The 25360-nt window shown below is 43.1% G+C and overlaps 1 long non-coding RNA gene across 1 annotated transcript in view; it reads right to left on the reverse strand.

The window, feature by feature from the left end:
• Positions 1-1330: 1330 nt before the first annotated feature.
• LOC137309619 (uncharacterized) overlaps positions 1331-25360 on the reverse strand; it is a 154165-nt gene continuing 130135 nt past the window's right edge. Inside the window, exon 3 of the long non-coding RNA XR_010959913.1 lies at positions 1331-1385. This is a non-coding gene — a long non-coding RNA (uncharacterized lncRNA). The remainder of the gene's footprint in view (positions 1386-25360) is intronic.

Here is a 25360-nt window from a genome sequence, read left to right on the forward strand (position 1 = left end):
ACTGCATACAGTTTTGGTCTCCATACTTAAGAAAAGACATACTTGCTCTCGAGGCAGTACAAAGAAGGTTCACTCGGTTAATCCCGGGGATGAGGGGGCGGACATATGAGGAGAGGTTGAGTAGATTCATAGAATCATAGAATCATAGAAGTTACAACATGGAAACAGGCCCTTTGGCCCAACATGTCCATGTCGCCCAGTTTATACCACTAAGCTAGTCCCAATTGCCTGCACTTGGCCCATATCCCTCGATACCCATCTTACCCATGTAACTGTCCAAATGCTTTTTAAAAGACAAAATTGTACCCGCCTCTACGACTGCCTCTGGCAGCTCGTTCCAGACACTCACCACCCTTTGAGTGAAAAAATTGCCCCTCTGGACCCTTTTGTATCTCTCCCCTCTCACCTTAAATCTATGCCCCCTCGTTATAGACTCCCCTACCTTTGGGAAAAGATTTTGACTATCGACCTTATCTATGCCCCTCATTATTTTATAGACTTCTATAAGATCACCCCTTAACCTCCTACTCTCCAGGGAGAAAAGTCCCAGTCTGTCTAACCTCTCCCTATAAGTCAAACTTATTGGGACTCAACTCATTGGAGTTCAGAAGAATGAGAGGCGATCTTATTGAAACATATAAGATTGTGAAGGGGCTTGATCGGGTGGATGCGGTAAGGATGTTCCCAAAGATGGGTGAAACTAGAACTAGGGGGCATAATCTTAGAATAAGGGGCTGCTCTTTCAAAACTGAGATGAGGAGAAACTTCTTCACTCAGAGGGTGGTAGGTCTGTGGAATTTGCTGCCCCAGGAAGCTGTGGAAGCTACGTCATTAAATAAATTTAAAACAGAAATAGACAGTTTCCTAGAAGTAAAGGGAATTAGGGGTTACGGGGAGCGGGCAGGAAATTGGACATGAATTTAGATTTGAGGTTAGGATCAGATCAGCCATGATCATATTGAATGGCGGAGCAGGCTCGAGGGGCCGATTGGCCTACGTCTGCTCCTATTTCATATGTTCTTATGTTCTTATAAAATGAAGAAGGGATCGATAGGTTGGATGAGCAGAAACTGTGTCCACTTGTGGTGAGTACAGAACGAGGGGATGTTCACAAAAAGAAAGTCACAAACAGAACAAAAAAATAAGTTAGGAGCTGCGAGAATGTGGAACTCACTGCCAAACAGAGAGAGCATCGACACTTTAAAGAGAGGCTTGATGCCCACGAGGGAGAGAGGACAGCGAGGAGTGGGAGGGGGGATGGGGGGGAAGAGAGAATTAGAGTGGTAGGAGTCTGATGTGGAGAAGAACATCGGCCGAGACCAATAACTTACCTTCCATCCCTTAAGTCCAGTGTCGCCACTCAGACCCACTGCACCAAGCAATCCCTGAAAAACAACAATACATTTCAAAATCCATTACAGTGAGGGGTGTGGGTGGATCAGAGTGTGAGAGTGAGGGGGGTAGAAGGTACTTTAGTGAGTTACACTGGGGTAGAAGGTATATTAGTGGGTTACACTGGGTGTAGAAGGTATATTAGTGGGTTACACTGGGTGTAGAAGGTATATTAGTGGGTTACACTGGGGGTAGAAGGTATATTAGTGGGTTACACTGGGTGTAGAAGGTATATTAGTGGGTTACACTGGGTGTAGAAGGTATATTAGTGGGTTACACTGGGTGTAGAAGGTATATTAGTGGGTTACACTGGGTGTAGAAGGTATATTAGTGGGTTACACTGGGTGTAGAAGGTATATTAGTGGGTTACACTGGGGGTAGAAGGTATATTAGTGGGTTACACTGGGTGTGGAAGGTATATTAGTGGGTTACACTGGGTGTAGAAGGTATATTAGTGGGTTACACTGGGTGTAGAAGGTATATTAGTGGGTTACACTGGGTGTAGAAGGTATATTCGTGGGTTACACAGGGTGTAGAAGGTATATTCGTGGGTTACACTGGGGGTAGAAGGTATATTAGTGGGTTACACTGGGTGTAGAAGGTATATTAGTGGGTTACACTGGGTGTGGAAGGTATATTAGTGGGTTACACTGGGTGTAGAAGGTATATTAGTGGGTTACACTGGGGGTAGAAGGTATATTAGTGGGTTACACTGGGTGTAGAAGGTATATTAGTGGGTTACACTGGGGGTAGAAGGTATATTAGTGGGTTACACTGGGTGTAGAAGGTATATTAGTGAGTTACACTGGGAGTAGAAGGTATATTAGTGGGTTACACTGGGTGTAGAAGGTATATTAGTGGGTTACACTGGGTGTAGAAGGTATATTAGTGGGTTACACTGGGGGTAGAAGGTATATTAGTGAGTTACACTGGGGGTAGAAGGTATATCAGTGGGTTACACTGGGTGTGGAAGGTATATTAGTGAGTTACACTGGGGGTAGAAGGTATATTAGTGGGTTACACTGGGTGTGGAAGGTATATTAGTGGGTTACACTGGGTGTAGAAGGTATATTAGTGGGTTACACTGGGGGTAGAAGGTATATTAGTGGGTTACACTGGGGGTAGAAGGGATATTAGTGGGTTATACTGGGTGTAGAAGGTATATTAGTGAGTTACACTGGGGGTAGAAGGTATATCAGTGGGTTACACTGGGTGTAGAAGGTATATTAGTGGGTTACACTGGGTGTAGAAGGTATATTAGTGGGTTACACTGGGGGTAGAAGGTATATTAGTGGGTTACACTGGGGGTAGAAGGTATATTAGTGGGTTACACTGGGGGTAGAAGGTATATTAGTGGGTTACACTGGGGGTAGAAGGTATATTAGTGGGTTACACTGGGTGTAGAAGGTATATTCGTGGGTTACACTGGGGGTAGAAGGTATATTAGTGGGTTACACTGGGTGTAGAAGGTATATTAGTGGGTTACACTGGGGGTAGAAGGTATATTAGTGGGTTACACTGGGTGCAGAAGGTATATTAGTGGGTTACACTGGGTGTAGAAGGTATATTAGTGGGTTACACTGGGTGTAGAAGGTATATTAGTGGGTTACACTGGGGGTAGAAGGTATATTAGTGGGTTACACTGGGTGTAGAAGGTATATTAGTGGGTTACACTGGGGGTAGAAGATATATTAGTGGGTTACACTGGGGGTAGAAGGTATATTAGTGGGTTACACTGGGTGTAGAAGGTATATTAGTGGGTTACACTGGGTGTAGAAGGTATATTAGTGGGTTACACTGGGTGTAGAAGGTATATTAGTGGGTTACACTGGGTGTAGAAGGTATATTAGTGGGTTACACTGGGTGTAGAAGGTATATTAGTGGGTTACACTGGGAGTAGAAGGTATATTAGTGGGTTACACTGGGTGTAGAAGGTATATTAGTGGGTTACACTGGGGGTAGAAGATATATTAGTGAGTTACACTGGGGGTAGAAGGTATATTAGTGGGTTACACTGGGTGTAGAAGGTATATTAGTGGGTTGCACTGGGTGTAGAAGGTATATTAGTGGGTTACACTGGGGGTAGAAGGTATATTAGTGAGTTACACTGGGGGTAGAAGGTATATTAGTGGGTTACACTGGGTGTAGAAGGTATATTAGTGAGTTACACTGGGTGTAGAAGGTATATTAGTGGGTTACACTGGGGGTAGAAGGTATATTAGTGGGTTACACTGGGGGTAGAAGGTATATTAGTGGGTTACACTGGGTGTAGAAGGTATATTAGTGAGTTACACTGGGTGCAGAAGGTATATTAGTGGGTTACACTGGGGGTAGAAGGTATATTAGTGGGTTACACTGGGGGTAGAAGGTATATTAGTGGGTTACACTGGGTGTAGAAGGTATATTAGTGGGTTACACTGGGTGTAGAAGGTATATTAGTGGGTTACACTGGGTGTAGAAGGTATATTAGTGGGTTACACTGGGTGTAGAAGGTATATTAGTGGGTTACACTGGGTGTAGAAGGTATATTAGTGAGTTACACTGGGTGTAGAAGGTATATTCGTGGGTTACACAGGGTGTAGAAGGTATATTCGTGGGTTACACTGGGGGTAGAAGGTATATTAGTGGGTTACACTGGGTGTAGAAGGTATATTAGTGGGTTACACTGGGTGTGGAAGGTATATTAGTGGGTTACACTGGGTGTAGAAGGTATATTAGTGGGTTACACTGGGGGTAGAAGGTATATTAGTGGGTTACACTGGGTGTAGAAGGTATATTAGTGGGTTACACTGGGGGTAGAAGGTATATTAGTGGGTTACACTGGGTGTAGAAGGTATATTAGTGAGTTACACTGGGAGTAGAAGGTATATTAGTGGGTTACACTGGGTGTAGAAGGTATATTAGTGGGTTACACTGGGTGTAGAAGGTATATTAGTGGGTTACACTGGGGGTAGAAGGTATATTAGTGGGTTACACTGGGTGTGGAAGGTATATTAGTGGGTTACACTGGGTGTAGAAGGTATATTAGTGGGTTACACTGGGGGTAGAAGGTATATTAGTGGGTTACACTGGGTGTAGAAGGTATATTAGTGGGTTACACTGGGGGTAGAAGGTATATTAGTGGGTTACACTGGGTGTAGAAGGTATATTAGTGAGTTACACTGGGAGTAGAAGGTATATTAGTGGGTTACACTGGGTGTAGAAGGTATATTAGTGGGTTACACTGGGTGTAGAAGGTATATTAGTGGGTTACACTGGGGGTAGAAGGTATATTAGTGAGTTACACTGGGGGTAGAAGGTATATCAGTGGGTTACACTGGGTGTGGAAGGTATATTAGTGAGTTACACTGGGGGTAGAAGGTATATTAGTGGGTTACACTGGGTGTGGAAGGTATATTAGTGGGTTACACTGGGTGTAGAAGGTATATTAGTGGGTTACACTGGGGGTAGAAGGTATATTAGTGGGTTACACTGGGGGTAGAAGGGATATTAGTGGGTTATACTGGGTGTAGAAGGTATATTAGTGAGTTACACTGGGGGTAGAAGGTATATCAGTGGGTTACACTGGGTGTAGAAGGTATATTAGTGGGTTACACTGGGTGTAGAAGGTATATTAGTGGGTTACACTGGGGGTAGAAGGTATATTAGTGGGTTACACTGGGGGTAGAAGGTATATTAGTGGGTTACACTGGGGGTAGAAGGTATATTAGTGGGTTACACTGGGGGTAGAAGGTATATTAGTGGGTTACACTGGGTGTAGAAGGTATATTCGTGGGTTACACTGGGGGTAGAAGGTATATTAGTGGGTTACACTGGGTGTAGAAGGTATATTAGTGGGTTACACTGGGGGTAGAAGGTATATTAGTGGGTTACACTGGGTGCAGAAGGTATATTAGTGGGTTACACTGGGTGTAGAAGGTATATTAGTGGGTTACACTGGGTGTAGAAGGTATATTAGTGGGTTACACTGGGGGTAGAAGGTATATTAGTGGGTTACACTGGGTGTAGAAGGTATATTAGTGGGTTACACTGGGGGTAGAAGATATATTAGTGGGTTACACTGGGGGTAGAAGGTATATTAGTGGGTTACACTGGGTGTAGAAGGTATATTAGTGGGTTACACTGGGTGTAGAAGGTATATTAGTGGGTTACACTGGGTGTAGAAGGTATATTAGTGGGTTACACTGGGTGTAGAAGGTATATTAGTGGGTTACACTGGGTGTAGAAGGTATATTAGTGGGTTACACTGGGAGTAGAAGGTATATTAGTGGGTTACACTGGGTGTAGAAGGTATATTAGTGGGTTACACTGGGGGTAGAAGATATATTAGTGAGTTACACTGGGGGTAGAAGGTATATTAGTGGGTTACACTGGGTGTAGAAGGTATATTAGTGGGTTGCACTGGGTGTAGAAGGTATATTAGTGGGTTACACTGGGGGTAGAAGGTATATTAGTGAGTTACACTGGGGGTAGAAGGTATATTAGTGGGTTACACTGGGTGTAGAAGGTATATTAGTGAGTTACACTGGGTGTAGAAGGTATATTAGTGGGTTACACTGGGGGTAGAAGGTATATTAGTGGGTTACACTGGGGGTAGAAGGTATATTAGTGGGTTACACTGGGTGTAGAAGGTATATTAGTGAGTTACACTGGGTGCAGAAGGTATATTAGTGGGTTACACTGGGGGTAGAAGGTATATTAGTGGGTTACACTGGGGGTAGAAGGTATATTAGTGGGTTACACTGGGTGTAGAAGGTATATTAGTGGGTTACACTGGGTGTAGAAGGTATATTAGTGGGTTACACTGGGTGTAGAAGGTATATTAGTGGGTTACACTGGGTGTAGAAGGTATATTAGTGGGTTACACTGGGTGTAGAAGGTATATTAGTGAGTTACACTGGGTGTAGAAGGTATATTAGTGGGTTACACTGGGTGTAGAAGGTATATTAGTGGGTTACACTGGGTGTCGAAGGTATATTAGTGGGTTACACTGGGTGTAGAAGGTATATTAGTGGGTTACACTGGGTGTAGAAGGTATATTAGTGGGTTACACTGGGTGTAGAAGGTATATTAGTGGGTTACACTGGGTGTAGAAGGTATATTAGTGGGTTACACTGGGTGTAGAAGGTATATTAGTGGGTTACACTGGGTGTAGAAGGTATATTAGTGGGTTACACTGGGTGTAGAAGGTATATTAGTGGGTTACACTGGGTGTAGAAGGTATATTAGTGAGTTACACTGGGGGAAGAAGGTATATTAGTGAGTTACACTGGGTGTAGAAGGTATATTAGTGGGTTACACTGGGGATAGAAGGTATATTAGTGAGTTACACTGGGTGTAGAAGGTATATTAGTGGGTTACACTGGGTGTAGAAGGTATATTAGTGGGTTACACTGGGTGTAGAAGGTATATTAGTGGGTTACACTGGGTGTGGAAGGTATATTAGTGGGTTACACTGGGAGTAGAAGGTATATTAGTGAGTTACACTGGGGGTAGAAGGTATATTAGTGAGTTACACTGGGTGTAGAAGGTATATTAGTGGGTTACACTGGGTGTAGAAGGTATATTAGTGGGTTACACTGGGTGTAGAAGGTATATTAGTGGGTTACACTGGGTGTAGAAGGTATATTAGTGGGTTACACTGGGAGTAGAAGGTATATTAGTGGGTTACACTGGGTGTAGAAGGTATATTAGTGGGTTACACTGGGTGTAGAAGGTATATTAGTGAGTTACACTGGGGGTAGAAGGTATATTAGTGAGTTACACTGGGGGTAGAAGGTATATTAGTGAGTTACACTGGGGGTAGAAGGTATATTAGTGGGTTACACTGGGTGTAGAAGGTATATTAGTGAGTTACACTGGGTGTAGAAGGTATATTAGTGGGTTACACTGGGAGTAGAAGGTATATTAGTGGGTTACACTGGGTGTAGAAGGTATATTAGTGAGTTACACTGGGGGTAGAAGGTATATTAGTGAGTTACACTGGGGGTAGAAGGTATATTAGTGAGTTACACTGGGGGTAGAAGGTATATTAGTGAGTTACACTGGGTGTAGAAGGTATATTAGTGGGTTACACTGGGGGTAGAAGGTATATTAGTGAGTTACACTGGGTGTAGAAGGTATATTAGTGGGTTACACTGGGGGTAGAAGGTATATTAGTGAGTTACACTGGGAGTAGAAGGTATATTAGTGGGTTACACTGGGGGTAGAAGGTATATTAGTGGGTTACACTGGGTGTAGAAGGTATATTAGTGGGTTACACTGGGTGTAGAAGGTATATTAGTGGGTTACACTGGGTGTAGAAGGTATATTAGTGGGTTACACTGGGGGTAGAAGGTATATTAGTGGGTTACACTGGGTGTAGAAGGTATATTAGTGGGTTACACTGGGTGTAGAAGGTATATTAGTGGGTTACACTGGGTGTAGAAGGTATATAAGTGGGTTACACTGGGTGTAGAAGGTATATTAGTGGGTTACACTGGGTGTCGAAGGTGTATTAGTGAGTTACACTGGGTGTAGAAGGTATATTAGTGGGTTACACTGGGGGTAGAAGGTATATTAGTGGGTTACACTGGGGGGAGAAGGTATATTAGTGGGTTGCACTGGGTGTGGAAGGTATATTAGTGGGTTACACTGGGTGTAGAAGGTATATCAGTGGGTTACACTGGGTGTAGAAGGTATATTAGTGAGTTACACTGGGTGTAGAAGGTATATTAGTGGGTTACACTGGGGGTAGAAGGTATATTAGTGGGTTGCACTGGGTGTGGAAGGTATATTAGTGGGTTACACTGGGTGTAGAAGGTATATCAGTGGGTTACACTGGGTGTAGAAGGTATATTAGTGGGTTACACTGGGGGTAGAAGGTATATCAGTGGGTTACACTGGGTGTAGAAGGTATATTAGTGGGTTACACTGGGAGTAGAAGGTATATCAGTGGGTTACACTGGGTGTAGAAGGTATATTAGTGGGTTACACTGGGAGTAGAAGGTATATCAGTGGGTTACACTGGGTGTAGAAGGTATATTAGTGGGTTACACTGGGTGTAGAAGGTATATTAGTGAGTTACACTGGGGGTAGAAGGTATATTAGTGAGTTACACTGGGTGTGGAAGGTATATTAGTGAGTTATACTGGGTGTAGAAGGTATATTAGTGGGTTACACTGGGTGTAGAAGGTATATTAGTGGGTTGCACTGGGTGTAGAAGGTATATTAGTGGGTTACACTGGGTGTAGAAGGTATATTAGTGGGTTACACTGGGGGTAGAAGGTATATTAGTGGGTTACACTGGGGGTAGAAGGTATATTAGTGGGTTACACTGGGGGTAGAAGGTATATTAGTGGGTTACACTGGGGGTAGAAGGTATATTAGTGGGTTACAGTGGGGGTAGAAGGTATATTAGTGGGTTACACTGGGTGTAGAAGGTATATTAGTGGGTTACACTGGGTGTGGAAGGTATATTAGTGGGTTACACTGGGTGTAGAAGGTATATTAGTGGGTTACACTGGGGGTAGAAGGTATATTAGTGGGTTACACTGGGTGTAGAAGGTATATTAGTGAGTTACACTGGGTGTAGAAGGTATATTAGTGGGTTACACTGGGTGTAGAAGGGATATTAGTGAGTTACACTGGGTGTGGAAGGTATATTAGAGAGTTACACTGGGGGTAGAAGGTATATTAGTGGGTTACACTGGGTGTAGAAGGTATATTAGTGGGTTACACTGGGTGTAGAAGGTATATTAGTGGGTTACACTGGGTGTGGAAGGTATATTAGTGGGTTACACTGGGTGTAGAAGGTATATTAGTGGGTTACACTGGGTGTGGAAGGTATATTGGTGGGTTACACTGGGTGTAGAAGGTATATTCGTGGGTTACACTGGGTGTAGAAGGTATATTAGTGGGTTACACTGGGTGTAGAAGGTATATTAGTGGGTTACACTGGGTGTAGAAGGTATATTAGTGGGTTACACTGGGTGTAGAAGGTATATTAGTGGGTTACACTGCGTGTAGAAGGTATATTAGTGGGTTACACTGGGTGTAGAAGGTATATTAGTGGGTTACACTGGGGGTAGAAGGTATATTAGTGGGTTACACCGGGTGTAGAAGGTATATTAGTGGGTTACACTGGGTGTGGAAGGTATATTAGTGGGTTACACTGGGTGTAGAAGGTATATTAGTGGGTTACACTGGGGGTAGAAGATATATTAGTGAGTTACACTGGGGGTAGAAGGTATATTAGTGAGTTACACTGGGGGTAGAAGGTATATTAGTGAGTTACACTGGGTGTAGAAGGTATATTAGTGGGTTACACTGGGGGTAGAAGGTATATTAGTGGGTTACACTGGGTGTAGAAGGTATATTAGTGGGTTGCACTGGGTGTAGAAGGTATATTAGTGGGTTACACTGGGTGTAGAAGGTATATTAGTGGGTTACACTGGGGGGAGAAGGTATATTAGTGGGTTGCACTGGGTGTAGAAGGTATATTAGTGGGTTACACTGGGGGTAGAAGGTATATTACTGGGTTACACTGGGTGTAGAAGGTATATTAGTGGGTTACACTGGGTGTAGAAGGTATATTAGTGGGTTACACTGGGTGTAGAAGGTATATTGGTGGGTTACACTGGGTGTAGAAGGTATATTAGTGGGTTACACTGGGTGTTGAAGGTATATTAGTGGGTTACACTGGGTGTAGAAGGTATATTAGTGGGTTACACTGGGGGTAGAAGATATATTAGTGAGTTACACTGGGGGTAGAAGGTATATTAGTGGGTTACACTGGGTGTAGAAGGTATATTAGTGGGTTGCACTGGGTGTAGAAGGTATATTAGTGGGTTACACTGGGGGTAGAAGGTATATTAGTGGGTTACACTGGGTGTAGAAGGTATATTAGTGGGTTACACTGGGTGTAGAAGGTATATTAGTGAGTTACACTGGGTGTGGAAGGTATATTAGTGAGTTACACTGGGTGTAGAAGGTATATTAGTGGGTTACACTGGGTGTGGAAGGTATATTAGTGGGTTACACTGGGTGTAGAAGGTATATTGGTGGGTTACACTGGGTGTAGAAGGTATATTAGTGGGTTACACTGGGTGTAGAAGGTATATTAGTGGGTTACACTGGGAGTAGAAGGTATATTAGTGAGTTACACTGGGGGTAGAAGGTATATTAGTGAGTTACACTGGGTGTAGAAGGTATATTAGTGGGTTACACTGGGGGTAGAAGGTATATTAGTGAGTTACACTGGGTGTAGAAGGTATATTAGTGGGTTACACTGGGGGTAGAAGGTATATTAGTGGGTTACACTGGGGGTAGAAGGTATATTAGTGGGTTGCACTGGGTGTGGAAGGTATATTAGTGGGTTACACTGGGTGTAGAAGGTATATCAGTGGGTTACACTGGGTGTAGAAGGTATATTAGTGAGTTACACTGGGTGTAGAAGGTATATTAGTGGGTTACACTGGGGGTAGAAGGTATATTAGTGGGTTGCACTGGGTGTGGAAGGTATATTAGTGGGTTACACTGGGTGTAGAAGGTATATTAGTGGGTTACACTGGGTGTAGAAGGTATATTAGTGGGTTACACTGGGTGTAGAAGGTATATTGGTGGGTTACACTGGGTGTAGAAGGTATATTAGTGGGTTACACTGGGTGTAGAAGGTATATTAGTGGGTTACACTGGGTGTAGAAGGTATATTAGTGGGTTACACTGGGGGTAGAAGATATATTAGTGAGTTACACTGGGGGTAGAAGGTATATTAGTGGGTTACACTGGGTGTAGAAGGTATATTAGTGGGTTGCACTGGGTGTAGAAGGTATATTAGTGGGTTACACTGGGGGTAGAAGGTATATTAGTGGGTTACACTGGGTGTAGAAGGTATATTAGTGGGTTACACTGGGTGTAGAAGGTATATTAGTGAGTTACACTGGGTGTGGAAGGTATATTAGTGAGTAACACTGGGTGTAGAAGGTATATTAGTGGGTTACACTGGGTGTGGAAGGTATATTAGTGGGTTACACTGGGTGTAGAAGGTATATTGGTGGGTTACACTGGGTGTAGAAGGTATATTAGTGGGTTACACTGGGTGTAGAAGGTATATTAGTGGGTTACACTGGGAGTAGAAGGTATATTAGTGAGTTACACTGGGGGTAGAAGGTATATTAGTGAGTTACACTGGGTGTAGAAGGTATATTAGTGGGTTACACTGGGGGTAGAAGGTATATTAGTGAGTTACACTGGGTGTAGAAGGTATATTAGTGGGTTACACTGGGGGTAGAAGGTATATTAGTGGGTTACACTGGGGGTAGAAGGTATATTAGTGGGTTGCACTGGGTGTGGAAGGTATATTAGTGGGTTACACTGGGTGTAGAAGGTATATCAGTGGGTTACACTGGGTGTAGAAGGTATATTAGTGAGTTACACTGGGTGTAGAAGGTATATTAGTGGGTTACACTGGGGGTAGAAGGTATATTAGTGGGTTGCACTGGGTGTGGAAGGTATATTAGTGGGTTACACTGGGTGTAGAAGGTATATTAGTGGGTTACACTGGGGGTAGAAGGTATATCAGTGGGTTACACTGGGTGTAGAAGGTATATTAGTGAGTTACACTGGGTGTAGAAGGTATATTAGTGGGTTACACTGGGTGTAGAAGGTATATTAGTGGGTTACACTGGGTGTAGAAGGTATATTAGTGAGTTACACTGGGTGTAGAAGGTATATTAGTGGGTTACACTGGGGGTAGAAGGTATATTCGTGGGTTACATTGGGTGTAGAAGGTATATTAGTGAGTTACACTGGGGGTAGAAGGTATATTAGTGGGTTGCACTGGGTGTAGAAGGTATATTAGTGGGTCACACTGGGGGTAGAAGGTATATTAGTGGGTTACACTGGGTGTAGAAGGTATATTAGTGGGTTACACTGGGTGTAGAAGGTATATTGGTGGGTTACACTGGGTGTAGAAGGTATATTAGTGGGTTACACTGGGTGTAGAAGGTATATTAGTGGGTTACACTGGGTGTAGAAGGTATATTAGTGGGTTACACTGGGTGTAGAAGGTATATTAGTGGGTTACACTGGGTGTAGAAGGTATATTAGTGGGTTACACTGGGTGTAGAAGGTATATTAGTGGGTTACACTGGGTGTAGAAGGTATATTGGTGGGTTACACTGGGTGTAGAAGGTATATTGGTGGGTTACACTGGGTGTAGAAGGTATATTGGTGGGTTACACTGGGTGTAGAAGGTATATTAGTGGGTTACACTGGGTGTAGAAGGTATATTGGTGGGTTACACTGGGTGTAGAAGGTATATTAGTGGGTTACACTGGGTGTAGAAGGTATATTGGTGGGTTACACTGGGTGTAGAAGGTATATTAGTGGGTTACACTGGGTGTAGAAGGTATATTAGTGGGTTACACTGGGGGTAGAAGGTATATTAGTGGGTTACACTGGGTGTAGAAGGTATATTAGTGAGTTACACTGGGGGTTGAAGGTATATTAGTGAGTTACACTGGGTGTAGAAGGTATATTAGTGAGTTACACTGGGTGTAGAAGGTATATTATTGGGTTACACTGGGTGTAGAAGGTATATTAGTGGGTTACACTGGGGGTAGAAGATATATTAGTGAGTTACACTGGGGGTAGAAGGTATATTAGTGGGTTACACTGGGTGTAGAAGATATATTAGTGGGTTGCACTGGGTGTAGAAGGTATATTCGTGGGTTACACTGGGGGTAGAAGGTATATTAGTGGGTTACACTGGGGGTTGAAGGTATATTAGTGAGTTACACTGGGTGTGGAAGGTATATTAGTGGGTTACACTGGGTGTAGAAGGTATATTAGTGAGTTACACTGGGTGTAGAAGGTATATTAGTGGGTTACACTGGGTGTAGACGGTATATTAGTGAGTTGCACTGGGGGTAGAAGGTATATTAGTGGGTTACACTGGGGGTAGAAGGTATATTAGTGAGTTACACTGGGAGTAGAAGGTATATTAGTGGGTTACACTGGGTGTAGAAGGTATATTAGTGGGTTACACTGGGTGTAGAAGGTATATTAGTGGGTTACACTGGGTGTAGAAGGTATATTAGTGGGTTACACTGGGTGTAGCAGGTATATTAGAGGGTTACACTGGGTGTAGAAGGTATATTAGTGGGTTACACTGGGTGTAGAAGGTATATTAGTGGGTTACACTGGGTGTAGAAGGTATATAAGAGGGTTACACTGGGTGTCGAAGGTATATTAGTGGGTTACACTGGGTGTCGAAGGTATATTAGTGAGTTACACTGGGTGTGGAAGGTATATTAGTGGGTTACACTGGGTGTAGAAGGTATATTAGTGGGTTACACTGGGGGTAGAAGGTATATTAGTGGGTTACACTGGGGGTAGAAGGTATATTAGTGGGTTGCACTGGGTGTGGAAGGTATATTAGTGGGTTACACTGGGTGTAGAAGGTATATCAGTGGGTTACACTGGGTGTAGAAGGTATATTAGTGAGTTACACTGGGTGTAGAAGGTATATTAGTGGGTTACACTGGGGGTAGAAGGTATATTAGTGGGTTGCACTGGGTGTGGAAGGTATATTAGTGGGTTACACTGGGTGTAGAAGGTATATTAGTGGGTTACACTGGGGGTAGAAGGTATATCAGTGGGTTACACTGGGTGTAGAAGGTATATTAGTGAGTTACACTGGGTGTAGAAGGTATATTAGTGGGTTACACTGGGTGTAGAAGGTATATTAGTGGGTTACACTGGGTGTAGAAGGTATATTAGTGAGTTACACTGGGTGTAGAAGGTATATTAGTGGGTTACACTGGGGGTAGAAGGTATATTCGTGGGTTACATTGGGTGTAGAAGGTATATTAGTGAGTTACACTGGGGGTAGAAGGTATATTAGTGGGTTGCACTGGGTGTAGAAGGTATATTAGTGGGTCACACTGGGGGTAGAAGGTATATTAGTGGGTTACACTGGGTGTAGAAGGTATATTAGTGGGTTACACTGGGTGTAGAAGGTATATTGGTGGGTTACACTGGGTGTAGAAGGTATATTAGTGGGTTACACTGGGTGTAGAAGGTATATTAGTGGGTTACACTGGGTGTAGAAGGTATATTAGTGGGTTACACTGGGTGTAGAAGGTATATTAGTGGGTTACACTGGGTGTAGAAGGTATATTAGTGGGTTACACTGGGTGTAGAAGGTATATTAGTGGGTTACACTGGGTGTAGAAGGTATATTGGTGGGTTACACTGGGTGTAGAAGGTATATTGGTGGGTTACACTGGGTGTAGAAGGTATATTGGTGGGTTACACTGGGTGTAGAAGGTATATTAGTGGGTTACACTGGGTGTAGAAGGTATATTGGTGGGTTACACTGGGTGTAGAAGGTATATTAGTGGGTTACACTGGGTGTAGAAGGTATATTGGTGGGTTACACTGGGTGTAGAAGGTATATTAGTGGGTTACACTGGGTGTAGAAGGTATATTAGTGGGTTACACTGGGGGTAGAAGGTATATTAGTGGGTTACACTGGGTGTAGAAGGTATATTAGTGAGTTACACTGGGGGTTGAAGGTATATTAGTGAGTTACACTGGGTGTAGAAGGTATATTAGTGAGTTACACTGGGTGTAGAAGGTATATTATTGGGTTACACTGGGTGTAGAAGGTATATTAGTGGGTTACACTGGGGGTAGAAGATATATTAGTGAGTTACACTGGGGGTAGAAGGTATATTAGTGGGTTACACTGGGTGTAGAAGATATATTAGTGGGTTGCACTGGGTGTAGAAGGTATATTCGTGGGTTACACTGGGGGTAGAAGGTATATTAGTGGGTTACACTGGGGGTTGAAGGTATATTAGTGAGTTACACTGGGTGTAGAAGGTATATTAGTGGGTTACACTGGGTGTAGAAGGTATATTAGTGAGTTACACTGGGTGTAGAAGGTATATTAGTGGGTTACACTGGGTGTAGACGGTATATTAGTGAGTTGCACTGGGGGTAGAAGGTATATTAGTGGGTTACACTGGGTGTAGAAGGTATGTTAGTGGGTTGCACTGGGTGTAGAAGGTATATTAGTGGGTTACACTGGGGGTAGAAGGTATATTAGTGGGTTACACTGGGTGTAGAAGGTATATTAGTGGGTTACACTGGGTGTAGAAGGTATATTAGTGAGTTACACTGGGTGTGGAGGATATATTAGTGAGTTACACTGGGTGTAGAAGGTATATTAGTGGGTTACACTGGGTGTGGAAGGTATATTAGTGGGTTACACTGGGTGTAGAAGGTATATTGGTGGGTTACACTGGGTGTAGAAGGTATATTAGTGGGTTACACTGGGTGTAGAAGGTATATTAGTGGGTTACACTGGGAGTAGAAGGTATATTAGTGAGTTACACTGGGGGTAGAAGGTATATTAGTGAGTTACACTGGGTGTAGAAGGGATATTAGTGGGTTACACTGGGTGTAGAAGGTATATTAGTGGGTTACACTGGGTGTAGAAGGTATATTAGTGGGTTACACTGGGTGTAGAAGGTATATTAGTGGGTTACACTGGGTGTAGAAGGTATATTAGTGGGTTACACTGGGGGTAGAAGGTATATTAGTGAGTTACACTGGGTGTAGAAGGTATATTAGTGGGTTACACTGGGGGTAGAAGGTATATTAGTGAGTTACACTGGGAGTAGAAGGTATATTAGTGGGTTACACTGGGTGTAGAAGGTATATTAGTGGGTTACACTGGGTGTAGAAGGTATATTAGTGGGTTACACTGGGTGTAGAAGGTATATTAGTGGGTTACACTGGGTGTAGCAGGTATATTAGAGGGTTACACTGGGTGTAGAAGGTATATTAGTGGGTTACACTGGGTGTAGAAGGTATATTAGTGGGTTACACTGGGTGTAGAAGGTATATAAGAGGGTTACACTGGGTGTAGAAGGTATATTAGTGGGTTACACTGGGTGTCGAAGGTATATTAGTGAGTTACACTGGGTGTGGAAGGTATATTAGTGGGTTACACTGGGTGTAGAAGGTATATTAGTGGGTTACACTGGGGGTAGAAGGTATATTAGTGGGTTACACTGGGGGTAGAAGGTATATTAGTGGGTTGCACTGGGTGTGGAAGGTATATTAGTGGGTTACACTGGGTGTAGAAGGTATATCAGTGGGTTACACTGGGTGTAGAAGGTATATTAGTGAGTTACACTGGGTGTAGAAGGTATATTAGTGGGTTACACTGGGGGTAGAAGGTATATTAGTGGGTTGCACTGGGTGTGGAAGGTATATTAGTGGGTTACACTGGGTGTAGAAGGTATATCAGTGGGTTACACTGGGTGTAGAAGGTATATTAGTGAGTTACACTGGGTGTAGAAGGTATATTAGTGGGTTACACTGGGTGTAGAAGGTATATTAGTGGGTTACACTGGGTGTAGAAGGTATATTAGTGGGTTACACTGGGTGTAGAAGGTATATTAGTGGGTTACACTGGGGGTAGAAGGTATATTCGTGGGTTACACTGGGTGTAGAAGGTATATTAGTGAGTTACACTGGGTGTAGAAGGTATATTAGTGGGTTACACTGGGTGTAGAAGGTATATTAGTGGGTTACACTGGGGGTAGAAGATATATTAGTGAGTTACACTGGGGGTAGAAGGTATATTAGTGGGTTACACTGGGTGTAGAAGGTATATTAGTGGGTTGCACTGGGTGTAGAAGGTATATCAGTGGGTTACACTGGGTGTAGAAGGTATATTAGTGGGTTACACTGGGTGTGGAAGGTATATTAGTGAGTTACACTGGGTGTAGAAGGTATATTAGTGGGTTACACTGGGTGTAGAAGGTATATTAGTGGGTTACACTGGGGGTCGAAGGTATATTAGTGGGTTACACTGGGGGTAGAAGGTATATTAGTGGGTTACACTGGGTGTAGAAGGTATATTAGTGGGTTACACTGGGGGTAGAAGGTATATTAGTGAGTTACACTGGGTGTAGAAGGTATATTAGTGGGTTACACTGGGTGTAGAAGGTATATTAGTGGGTTACACTGGGTGTAGAAGGTATATTAGTGAGTTACACTGGGTGTAGAAGGTATATCAGTGGGTTACACTGGGTGTAGAAGGTATATTAGTGGGTTACACTGGGGGTAGAAGGTATATTAGTGGGTTACACTGGGTGTAGAAGGTATATTAGTGAGTTACACTGGGTGTAGAAGGTATATTAGTGGGTTACATTGGGGGTAGAAGGTATATTAGTGGGTTACACTGGGGGTAGAAGGTATATTAGTGGGTTACACTGGGGGTAGAAGGTATATTAGTGGGTTACACTGGGTGTGGAAGGTATATTAGTGGGTTACACTGGGGGTAGAAGGTATATTAGTGGGTTACAGTGGGTGTGGAAGGTATATTAGTGGGTTACACTGGGTGTGGAAGGTATATTAGTGAGTTACACTGGGGTAGAAGGTATATTAGTGGGTTACACTGGGGGTAGAAGGTATATTAGTGGGTTACACTGGGGGTAGAAGGTATATTAGTGGGTTACACTGGGGGTAGAAGGTATATTAGTGGGTTACACTGGGTGTAGAAGGTATATTAGTGGGTTACACTGGGTGTGGAAGGTATATTAGTGAGTTACACTGGGGGTAGAAGGTATATTAGTGAGTTACACTGGGGTAGAAGGTATATTAGTGGGTTACACTGGGTGTGGAAGGTATATTAGTGAGTTACACTGGGGGTAGAAGGTATATTAGTGAGTTACACTGGGGTAGAAGGTATATTTGTGAGTTACACTGGGGGTAGAAGGTATATTAGTGAGTTACACTGGGGTAGAAGGTATATTAGTGGGTTACACTGGGGGTAGAAGGTATATTAGTGGGTTACACTGGGGGTAGAAGGGATATTAGTGGGTTACACTGGGGGTAGAAGGTATATTAGTGGGTTACACTGGGGGTAGAAGGTATATTAGTGAGTTACACTGGGGGTAGAAGGTATATTAGTGGGTTACAGTGGGTGTGGAAGGTATATTAGTGGGTTACACTGGGGGTAGAAGGTATATTAGTGGGTTACACTGGGTGTAGAAGGTATATTAGTGGGTTACACTGGGTGTAGAAGGTATATTAGTGAGTTACACTGGGTGTAGAAGGTATATTAGTGAGTTACACTGGGGGTAGAAGGTATATTAGTGGGTTACACTGGGTGTAGAAGGTATATTAGTGGGTTACACTGGGGGTAGAAGGTATATTAGTGGGTTACACTGGGTGTAGAAGGTATATTAGTGGGTTACACTGGGTGTAGAAGGTATATTAGTGGGTTACACTGGGGGTAGAAGGTATATTAGTGGGTTACACTGGGTGTAGAAGGTATATTAGTGAGTTACACTGGGTGTAGAAGGTATATTAGTGGGTTACACTGGGGGTAGAAGGTATATTAGTGGGTTACACTGGGTGTGGAAGGTATATTAGTGGGTTACACTGGGTGTAGAAGGTATATTAGTGGGTTACACTGGGGGTAGAAGGTATATTAGTGGGTTACACTGGGGGTAGAAGGTATATTAGTGGGTTACACTGGGGGTAGAAGGTATATTAGTGGGTTTCACTGGGGGTAGAAGGTATATTAGTGGGTTACACTGGGTGTAGAAGGTATATTAGTGGGTTACACTGGGTGTAGAAGGTATATGAGTGGGTTACACTGGGGGTAGAAGGTATATTAGTGGGTTTCACTGGGGGTAGAAGGTATATTAGTGGGTTACACTGGGTGTAGAAGGTATATTAGTGGGTTACACTGGGTGTGGAAGCTATATTAGTGGGTTACACTGGGTGTGGAAGGTATATTAGTGGGTTACACTGGGTGTGGAAGGTATATTAGTGAGTTACACTGGGTGTAGAAGGTATATTAGTGGGTTACACTGGGGTAGAAGGTATATTAGTGGGTTGCACTGGGGGTAGAAGGTATATTAGTGGGTTACACTGGGTGTAGAAGGTATATTAGTGGGTTACACTGGGGTAGAAGGTATATTGGTGGGTTGCACTGGGGGTAGAAGGTATATTAGTGGGTTACACTGGGTGTAGAAGGTATATTAGTGGGTTACACTGGGGGTAGAAGGTATATTAGTGAGTTACACTGGGGGTAGAAGGTATATTAGTGGGTTGCACTGGGGGTAGAAGGTATATTAGTGGGTTACACTGGGTGTAGAAGGTATATTAGTGGGTTACACTGGGGGTAGAAGGTATATTAGTGAGTTACACTGGGGGTAGAAGGTATATTAGTGGGTTACACTGGGTGTAGAAGGTATATTAGTGGGTTACACTGGGTGTGGAAGGTATATTAGTGGGTTACACTGGGTGTAGAAGGTATATTAGTGGGTTACACTGGGTGTAGAAGGTATATTAGTGAGTTACACTGGAGGTAGAAGGTATATTAGTGGGTTACACTGGGGGTAGAAGGTATATTAGTGGGTTACACTGGGTGTAGAAGGTATATTAGTGAGTTACACTGGGTGTAGAAGGTATATTGGTGAGTTACACTGGGTGTAGAAGGTATATTAGTGAGTTACACTGGGTGTAGAAGGTATATTAGTGGGTTACACTGGGTGTAGAAGGTATATTAGTGGGTTACACTGGAGGTAGAAGGTATATTAGTGGGTTACACTGGGGGTAGAAGGTATATTAGTGAGTTACACTGGGTGTAGAAGGTATATTGGTGAGTTACACTGGGTGTAGAAGGTATATTAGTGAGTTACACTGGGTGTAGAAGGTATATTAGTGGGTTACACTGGGTGTAGAAGGTGTATTAGTGAGTTACACTGGGTGTAGAAGGTATATTAGTGGGTTACACTGGAGGTAGAAGGTATATTAGTGAGTTACACTGGGTGTAGAAGGTATATTAGTGGGTTACACTGGGTGTAGAAGGTATATTAGTGGGTTACACTGGGTGTAGAAGGTATATTAGTGGGTTACACTGCGGGGAGAAGGTATATTAGTGGGTTGCACTGGGTGTGGAAGGTATATTAGTGGGTTACACTGGGTGTAGAAGGGATATTAGTGGGTTACACTGGGTGTAGAAGGTATATTAGTGGGTTACACTGGGTGTAGAAGGGATATTAGTGGGTTACACTGGGTGTAGAAGGTATATTAGTGGGTTACACTGGGTGTAGAAGGTATATTAGTGGGTTACACTGGGTGTAGAAGGTATATTAGTGGGTTACACTGGGTGTAGAAGGTATATTAGTGGGTTACACTGGGTGTAGAAGGTATATTAGTGGGTTACACTGGGTGTAGAAGGTATATTAGTGGGTTACACTGGGGGTAGAAGGTATATTAGTGAGTTACACTGGGTGTAGAAGGTATATTAGTGGGTTACACTGGGGGTAGAAGGTATATTAGTGAGTTACACTGGGAGTAGAAGGTATATTAGTGGGTTACACTGGGTGTAGAAGGTATATTAGTGGGTTACACTGGGTGTAGAAGGTATATTAGTGGGTTACACTGGGTGTAGAAGGTATATTAGTGGGTTACACTGGGTGTAGCAGGTATATTAGAGGGTTACACTGGGTGTAGAAGGTATATTAGTGGGTTACACTGGGTGTAGAAGGTATATTAGTGGGTTACACTGGGTGTAGAAGGTATATAAGAGGGTTACACTGGGTGTAGAAGGTATATTAGTGGGTTACACTGGGTGTCGAAGGTATATTAGTGAGTTACACTGGGTGTGGAAGGTATATTAGTGGGTTACACTGGGTGTAGAAGGTATATTAGTGGGTTACACTGGGGGTAGAAGGTATATTAGTGGGTTACACTGGGGGTAGAAGGTATATTAGTGGGTTGCACTGGGTGTGGAAGGTATATTAGTGGGTTACACTGGGTGTAGAAGGTATATCAGTGGGTTACACTGGGTGTAGAAGGTATATTAGTGAGTTACACTGGGTGTAGAAGGTATATTAGTGGGTTACACTGGGGTAGAAGGTATATTAGTGGGTTGCACTGGGGGTAGAAGGTATATTAGTGGGTTACACTGGGTGTAGAAGGTATATTAGTGGGTTACACTGGGGTAGAAGGTATATTGGTGGGTTGCACTGGGGGTAGAAGGTATATTAGTGGGTTACACTGGGTGTAGAAGGTATATTAGTGGGTTACACTGGGGGTAGAAGGTATATTAGTGAGTTACACTGGGGGTAGAAGGTATATTAGTGGGTTGCACTGGGGGTAGAAGGTATATTAGTGGGTTACACTGGGTGTAGAAGGTATATTAGTGGGTTACACTGGGGGTAGAAGGTATATTAGTGAGTTACACTGGGGGTAGAAGGTATATTAGTGGGTTACACTGGGTGTAGAAGGTATATTAGTGGGTTACACTGGGTGTGGAAGGTATATTAGTGGGTTACACTGGGTGTAGAAGGTATATTAGTGGGTTACACTGGGTGTAGAAGGTATATTAGTGAGTTACACTGGAGGTAGAAGGTATATTAGTGGGTTACACTGGGGGTAGAAGGTATATTAGTGGGTTACACTGGGTGTAGAAGGTATATTAGTGAGTTACACTGGGTGTAGAAGGTATATTGGTGAGTTACACTGGGTGTAGAAGGTATATTAGTGAGTTACACTGGGTGTAGAAGGTATATTAGTGGGTTACACTGGGTGTAGAAGGTATATTAGTGGGTTACACTGGAGGTAGAAGGTATATTAGTGGGTTACACTGGGGGTAGAAGGTATATTAGTGAGTTACACTGGGTGTAGAAGGTATATTGGTGAGTTACACTGGGTGTAGAAGGTATATTAGTGAGTTACACTGGGTGTAGAAGGTATATTAGTGGGTTACACTGGGTGTAGAAGGTGTATTAGTGAGTTACACTGGGTGTAGAAGGTATATTAGTGGGTTACACTGGAGGTAGAAGGTATATTAGTGAGTTACACTGGGTGTAGAAGGTATATTAGTGGGTTACACTGGGTGTAGAAGGTATATTAGTGGGTTACACTGGGTGTAGAAGGTATATTAGTGGGTTACACTGCGGGGAGAAGGTATATTAGTGGGTTGCACTGGGTGTGGAAGGTATATTAGTGGGTTACACTGGGTGTAGAAGGGATATTAGTGGGTTACACTGGGTGTAGAAGGTATATTAGTGGGTTACACTGGGTGTAGAAGGGATATTAGTGGGTTACACTGGGTGTAGAAGGTATATTAGTGGGTTACACTGGGTGTAGAAGGTATATTAGTGGGTTACACTGGGTGTAGAAGGTATATTAGTGGGTTACACTGGGTGTAGAAGGTATATTAGTGGGTTACACTGGGTGTAGAAGGTATATTAGTGGGTTACACTGGGTGTAGAAGGTATATTAGTGGGTTACACTGGGGGTAGAAGGTATATTAGTGAGTTACACTGGGTGTAGAAGGTATATTAGTGGGTTACACTGGGGGTAGAAGGTATATTAGTGAGTTACACTGGGAGTAGAAGGTATATTAGTGGGTTACACTGGGTGTAGAAGGTATATTAGTGGGTTACACTGGGTGTAGAAGGTATATTAGTGGGTTACACTGGGTGTAGAAGGTATATTAGTGGGTTACACTGGGTGTAGCAGGTATATTAGAGGGTTACACTGGGTGTAGAAGGTATATTAGTGGGTTACACTGGGTGTAGAAGGTATATTAGTGGGTTACACTGGGTGTAGAAGGTATATAAGAGGGTTACACTGGGTGTAGAAGGTATATTAGTGGGTTACACTGGGTGTCGAAGGTATATTAGTGAGTTACACTGGGTGTGGAAGGTATATTAGTGGGTTACACTGGGTGTAGAAGGTATATTAGTGGGTTACACTGGGGGTAGAAGGTATATTAGTGGGTTACACTGGGGGTAGAAGGTATATTAGTGGGTTGCACTGGGTGTGGAAGGTATATTAGTGGGTTACACTGGGTGTAGAAGGTATATCAGTGGGTTACACTGGGTGTAGAAGGTATATTAGTGAGTTACACTGGGTGTAGAAGGTATATTAGTGGGTTACACTGGGGGTAGAAGGTATATTAGTGGGTTGCACTGGGTGTGGAAGGTATATTAGTGGGTTACACTGGGTGTAGAAGGTATATCAGTGGGTTACACTGGGTGTAGAAGGTATATTAGTGAGTTACACTGGGTGTAGAAGGTATATTAGTGGGTTACACTGGGTGTAGAAGGTATATTAGTGGGTTACACTGGGTGTAGAAGGTATATTAGTGGGTTACACTGGGTGTAGAAGGTATATTAGTGGGTTACACTGGGGGTAGAAGGTATATTCGTGGGTTACACTGGGTGTAGAAGGTATATTAGTGAGTTACACTGGGTGTAGAAGGTATATTAGTGGGTTACACTGGGTGTAGAAGGTATATTAGTGGGTTACACTGGGGGTAGAAGATATATTAGTGAGTTACACTGGGGGTAGAAGGTATATTAGTGGGTTACACTGGGTGTAGAAGGTATATTAGTGGGTTGCACTGGGTGTAGAAGGTATATCAGTGGGTTACACTGGGTGTAGAAGGTATATTAGTGGGTTACACTGGTTGTGGAAGGTATATTAGTGAGTTACACTGGGTGTAGAAGGTATATTAGTGGGTTACACTGGGTGTAGAAGGTATATTAGTGGGTTACACTGGGGGTAGAAGGTATATTAGTGGGTTACACTGGGGGTAGAAGGTATATTAGTGGGTTACACTGGGTGTAGAAGGTATATTAGTGGGTTACACTGGGGGTAGAAGGTATATTAGTGAGTTACACTGGGTGTAGAAGGTATATTAGTGGGTTACACTGGGTGTAGAAGGTATATTAGTGGGTTACACTGGGTGTAGAAGGTATATTAGTGAGTTACACTGGGTGTAGAAGGTATATTAGTGGGTTACACTGGGTGTGGAAGGTATATTAGTGGGTTACACTGGGGGTAGAAGGTATATTAGTGGGTTACACTGGGTGTAGAAGGTATATTAGTGAGTTACACTGGGTGTAGAAGGTATATTAGTGGGTTACATTGGGGGTAGAAGGTATATTAGTGGGTTACACTGGGGGTAGAAGGTATATTAGTGGGTTACACTGGGGGTAGAAGGTATATTAGTGGGTTACACTGGGTGTGGAAGGTATATTAGTGGGTTACACTGGGGGTAGAAGGTATATTAGTGGGTTACAGTGGGTGTGGAAGGTATATTAGTGGGTTACACTGGGTGTGGAAGGTATATTAGTGAGTTACACTGGGGTAGAAGGTATATTAGTGGGTTACACTGGGGGTAGAAGGTATATTAGTGGGTTACACTGGGGGTAGAAGGTATATTAGTGGGTTACACTGGGGGTAGAAGGTATATTAGTGGGTTACACTGGGTGTAGAAGGTATATTAGTGGGTTACACTGGGTGTGGAAGGTATATTAGTGAGTTACACTGGGGGTAGAAGGTATATTAGTGAGTTACACTGGGGTAGAAGGTATATTAGTGGGTTACACTGGGTGTGGAAGGTATATTAGTGAGTTACACTGGGGGTAGAAGGTATATTAGTGAGTTACACTGGGGTAGAAGGTATATTTGTGAGTTACACTGGGGGTAGAAGGTATATTAGTGAGTTACACTGGGGTAGAAGGTATATTAGTGGGTTACACTGGGGGTAGAAGGTATATTAGTGGGTTACACTGGGGGTAGAAGGGATATTAGTGGGTTACACTGGGGGTAGAAGGTATATTAGTGGGTTACACTGGGGGTAGAAGGTATATTAGTGAGTTACACTGGGGGTAGAAGGTATATTAGTGGGTTACAGTGGGTGTGGAAGGTATATTAGTGGGTTACACTGGGGGTAGAAGGTATATTAGTGGGTTACACTGGGTGTAGAAGGTATATTAGTGGGTTACACTGGGTGTAGAAGGTATATTAGTGAGTTACACTGGGTGTAGAAGGTATATTAGTGAGTTACACTGGGGGTAGAAGGTATATTAGTGGGTTACACTGGGTGTAGAAGGTATATTAGTGGGTTACACTGGGGGTAGAAGGTATA

The sequence above is a fragment of the Heptranchias perlo genome, unplaced genomic scaffold, assembly GCF_035084215.1.
Source record: "Heptranchias perlo isolate sHepPer1 unplaced genomic scaffold, sHepPer1.hap1 HAP1_SCAFFOLD_172, whole genome shotgun sequence".
In the NCBI taxonomy this organism is placed as follows: Eukaryota; Metazoa; Chordata; class Chondrichthyes; order Hexanchiformes; family Hexanchidae; genus Heptranchias; species Heptranchias perlo.